Source organism: Cornus florida, unplaced genomic scaffold, assembly GCF_030987335.1.
Source record: "Cornus florida cultivar Cherokee Brave unplaced genomic scaffold, ASM3098733v1 CherokeeBrave_3.0.0_Hap2_Chr01, whole genome shotgun sequence".
NCBI lineage: Eukaryota > Viridiplantae > Streptophyta > Magnoliopsida > Cornales > Cornaceae > Cornus > Cornus florida.
The window spans coordinates 7607943-7613478 of NW_026775571.1; the positions used below are offsets into that span (position 1 = coordinate 7607943).

Consider the following 5536-nt stretch of genomic DNA (forward strand, 5'->3'; position numbering starts at 1 on the left):
TGTATCAGCCATATTCTTGAGCCATGGACCATTGTAACACATCTTATTAGGTAAGTTATGTTTATATACATGGTCATTTCCGGGCAAAGCTTCTTCTTTGGTGGAATGAGCCTCCTACGGACTCATTTTTCACTTTTGTTGCATATTCTGACCTAAGGGTATTTTGGGAATTTTCTTTGAGAAATAAATTTCATTCTTCACATGGTTAAATAGAAAACATGATTTTAGGGGGGGTTTATTTTTTGTGATTTTCCAGAAAATGTCGTCTTGACATAGGAAATCGCTTCCGAAGTTCAGCTCTCAGTTTTAAATTTAGCAGCTTTTTGGACCCTCTGGACCAGTTTTCTTGGGAGGGCATTTTGGGCATTTCATAGTGAGTATTTTTTTTATTTTTCTTGGGTTTCATTAGAAAACTCAATTTTGAGGGGGGTTTCTTCCTTGTGTTTTTCCAGAAAATGTCATCTAGGCATTCAAAAATTCATTTTTTTCCAGAAAAACCCCTGCTGCCAGGTTTTTGGGTCGCACCCTTACTGCCCCTGCACATCTATACGTTTAGATGGGGTCTCGTAACCACCGGTTAGTGTGGGCAGTGTATATGTTGTGATTTTTGGCCTCCTAACTGGTTAGGAAGGTCTCCTAACCAGTTAAATGTTCTTGGTTGTTACCTTTTTGATCGTTTTGCCCCTCCTTCTTCCGTTAGCCATATCTTCTTCATCCGGACTCCGAATCAAACGATTTTTGAGTCTAAGTTTATTAATTTTTTGTTGTCTTTCCAATGGTGTGCTCAGTGGTACCCATTTTTAAGCTGGAAATGATGTTTTTTCCCCTAGGTTCAATCTTGTTCATTTTTGAAATGTTTCCTCCCCATTTGATTCCTTTGGGTTCCGTGACCTCGTTGAGGGTCATAATGGTGTCTTAGAGCCATGTTGTATCTCTAGAGACCATTGTTTTGTCTTTTGCTTCTGCATTTCAGATTTGTTATCGGGGCATCTTTCAGTTCATCGCTGACGCACCGGGTTGAAAAACTTGGGCCGTCACAGTTGATGTTGTTAATTTAGTGATGATCAAAGTATGGTGCTTAATTGAACACTCTTGTGGTTTATTTGGTGGTTCATACTTATTTCTTGATGGATTGTGCCACATCTCTAGTTTAATTAGTTTAATTTCCATGTCTCTGGCCTAGTTGTAGTGTAATTGCTTTAATTTCTTAGGTAGGTGGACAATCCATTCTTCTTGTTTGATGTTCTATACTTATGAATGCAAATAGTGCATGTCTCTAGATATTTATGTGTGCACTAATTATGGTTTAATTGAATGGATAATGGTCTTATTTGATAGTTTGTGCTACTCACAAGAATGATTAGACAATCTATGCTTATTTGCCATCCATGCTTAGTTTTCAATTAGTAGCACACATAAAAGTTACAACTTAAATTTCCCCATTAATATATAATTGCTAGTACTTGGTGAAGTGAAACATAGTGGTGAACTCTAAGCCGCAAGACCTCTCTTTCCTATATCTTTCCCTAATTTCTAGATTATTTCTTACTTGCATTGTTTTAATTGAGTCTTAGTTTAATTAATTAATCAAATCATCTTTTGATCATTCGACATACTAATCCAAAATTGATTTCCAAGCTTAAAAACACTCCATTTTCCCTTGGGACGATCCCTACTCACTCTAACTACTTTAATAGTTAGTAGTGGTAGTGGCAATCTACAAATTTAAACTTGGCTACACTACACTTCTTTTGCAATTAATGCTTGACACACACCAAGTTTTGGCACCGTTGCTGGGGATTTTAGCAACGTCGTATTTTGGAAATCAATTAGGAATTAGTACTCTTTTGATCTTGTCTTTATTTTTATTTTATTTTGGTTACTTATTGTATTTGTTCTTGATTGGCTAGGTGTATTGAGCCAAGAAAGTAAAGCAAAAGGGAAATTCTAAAGCAAATGAAGCAATCCAAGTAAAGTTAACCAAAAACATAAAAAGCTAAAAATAAAAAATTTGGAAAGCAAGCAAGGCAAAGAAAAAATTGAAAAATAACTTGAAGTTGCTTATGGACCCTTTATGAGCTTTTCTAAACTCTCTCCTTAGTTGAATCATTGGCCCGCGTGGAGGCAAAGTTTTATTTTATTAGATAGATCGTGAGCCCGCGTGGAGGCAATTAATTTTTCTTACATATTGTTTAAAGCATGGGAGTATGGGATCATTGTATGTGGATGATTCTTGATTGATTTGTTGAGGAGGAGAAGTGCTTGTTAGTTGCTTGTTGTTGTTTTGTTGTTTGTTTTGTTAGTGCATGCATGGTCGTAGGTTGTTAAATCTTACTCTTATCCCACTTAATTTGAATCTTGAATCCATTGTTTGCAATCCTAAGGGAAGGGGTAATTCTTGTCATTCCATTTCATCAATAGAAGACATTAATGAGGACCATGTGGAGGACCTTGGTCACATCGACCAACAAGGTATCCTCCACCCTAATGTGCACCATCATCACCACATTCAAGTACCATTAGGCATGCCAAGGCCCTTCATTCCACAACAATAAGGCCATGTTCCCTTGGGAATGCCTCGGCCAATTTTTGTTCCACCACAACCTCCTATTATTCAAGGCAATCAAGGTGCTCATGTAGTGCCACCGGTTGTAAATCCTCCTCTTGCTTTGAGAGATCATTATGTGCCAAATGAATATAATGCACCTACATGCATTCAACTTCCCCCATTTAGAGCACACCATTATGAAATCAAACTACAAACTATTCAAATACTTCCTAATTATCATGGACTTCCAAGTGAAGAACCTTATAAACATTTGGATGAGTTTCTTGAAGTGTGTTCTACCGTGAAATACATGGACATGCCAGAAGAGGTTTTGAGATTAAAACTCTTTCCTTTTACCCTTAAAAATAAGGCAAAATATTGGTTCAATAATCTTAGGCCTTTTTCCATAACTACTTGGGCATAAATGCAACAAGAGTTCTTGAAAAAGTACTACCCGGTTTCAAAGACCAATGCAATAAAAACTTCAATTAGAGAATTTTCTCAAGGAGAAGGGGAATTTTTTCATGAGGCATGGGAGCGCTTAAATGATTTACTTGGGAAGTGTCCACATCACGACATTCCTAAATGGTAATTGGTGCAATTTTTCTTTGAAAGTTTGTCAGATAATTTTAAAGGAATGGTAGATGCTTCCATGGGTGGTTCATATCTTGATAGGTATGAGGATGATGTATGGCGTCTTATTGAGAGCATGAGTGAAAATTCAATGCATCGATCCTTGTCTTCCAAAAATGGTAGAAATCTAGGTGGACGGAAGAATGTCAGCTTGTATCAAGTTAACAATTCCAATGACATAGCCACCGAGGTCAAGTCTTTATCTCAAAGGTTTGATCAATCAAAATTTGGTGAATCAAGTGTCTTCCTCCCCTAGTCATACTCATCATGTTTCCAATGAAGCTTGCATGACTTATTCTAGTGTTTTATACTCTACTTCCAATTGTCCCCATGGACATGTGCAAAGCGAGCACCATGAACAAGTGAATGCCGCATTTGTCAACCAAGGGAATAATCCCTATGGCACCCATTACAATGCCGGGTGGAGGAACCATCCAAACTTCTTTTGGAATAACCAAGGGGAAGGGTCAAACCCTCCCTAAAGTTGTTTTCAAGGCAAGTATGTTCCGCCCCCAATGCAAAGTCATGTTTCCCAAGGTTATAGATCATCTTTCCAAGTATCACATGGTAACCAATTTACAAATTCTCATTTTCCTAATCAACCTTCATATTCTCAAGGAAATTCTAAGAGTCCTGCTTTTGAGGAAAAAGTGTTAACTGCTTTGGATATTTTAGAGGCAAATACCCAATTACTTCATTCTCATTTCCAATCCATTGCGAAGCTAGAAATCCAAGTTGGGCAAATATCTAGTACATTGAATGCTAGGGAAAAAAGGGAAAATGCCTTTAAATCCACCACCAAAGCAACAATTTGTTGTGGAGACGAATTCCTCCTCGGAAGGTCACATAATTGAACATGTCAATTCGGTGACAACCTTGAGAAGTGGAAGAATTGTTGACAATCAAGTTAGTATTCAAAATGAAGAGAGTGAACCAGTGCAACCAAAATTTGACACCTGTCCCGTCTTATATCCTATTCCTCCTTCATTGCATGTAAATGACCCCTTTGTTGAGAAAGTTTTGAAAAATGATTTTAAAAATTTTTCTATTGAAAATGTGTCCAAAAATGATTTTGAAATTTTTTTGAGCCAAAGGCTCCATTTCTGGATACCTTAAAAGGATCTAACTCTCTTGAAAGACAACAAACCAAAGCAAATGAGATAATTGAACTGTTTAGGCAAGTGAAGATGAATCTTCCTCTCTTGGATGCAATTAGACAAATTCTGGCTTATGCCAAAATTTTGAAAGATTTTTGCACCCTAAAGAGGAAGAACAAGAGCCAAGCACCAAAAAGAGTTGTTTTGATCGAGCAAGTAAGCTCCATTTTACAACATAACACTCCCAAAATTCAAGGACCCCCAATTCACCTACTACTTCTTCCATCATTGGTGATCATGTCATTAACCGAGCTCTTCTTAATTTAGGGGCAAGTGTGAACCTTCTTCTATATTCAGTGTATGTTCAATTGGGCTTAGGCGACTTAAAACCGACGTCGGTAGTTTTTCAACTAGCCGACCGATCCATCAAAAAGCCCCGGGGTATTATTGAGGATATCTTGATTAAAATTGATAAGTTCTTCTTCCTGGTTGATTTTGTTGTCATCGACACAGAACCAGTCTCAAATCCCAAGAGCCAAATTCCCGTTATCCTTAGCCGTCTCTTCTTGGCAACCGCTAATGCCAACATAAATTGTAGGACGGGGATAATGAAAATATCATTTGGGCATATGAAGGTGAAGTTGAACATATTTAATCCAACCCCCAATTCCATGGACAAGCATGAAGAAGTGTGTGTTGTTGAAAAATGTCTTGAAAGTGAATTTGAAAAAAATGAATCTTTGTTTAAGGTTGAAACTTCCAATGGCTTGTTTTCTAAAAAGACTTCAAAGAAAAATGTTTTTAAACCAAGTGTTGAAAGGGCATGGAAGCCCAAGACTTGCATTGACAAAGGACTATCAATCTCATTTGAATCAAATCCAACAAGTTCCTTAGGGAATAATTTGTTGGGTGGGATTCAAAGTTCCAATCACCCCGCCAAGGAGGGGATGAATAACAAGATTTTTGATCTAGGTTAAAAGAGCCCAACGTTAAAGACTAGTGTGTTTCGTAGGGTTCACAACCCTATTCCTCCCTCATTTCTTGTTTATAAGTTTTCTTGCATCGTTTAGATATGTGTTGAATTGAAAAATCCAGCTTCCGGGTAATCTTTTGCATTTTGTACACTTCCAGTGAGGTTTCGATCGATCGAACTCAGGTTTGATTGATCAAAATTTCACTTCGATCAATCGAACCCACTGAATTGAGGACTTTTCACCTTCCAATTCGATCGATCAAACCCTATCTCAATCGATCGAAG

At 37.5% G+C, this 5536-nt stretch overlaps 1 pseudogene; it reads right to left on the reverse strand.

The window, feature by feature from the left end:
- Positions 1–3028: 3028 nt before the first annotated feature.
- On the reverse strand, positions 3029–3127 carry LOC132283495 (small nucleolar RNA R71; annotated as a pseudogene).
- Positions 3128–5536: the final 2409 nt, after the last annotated feature.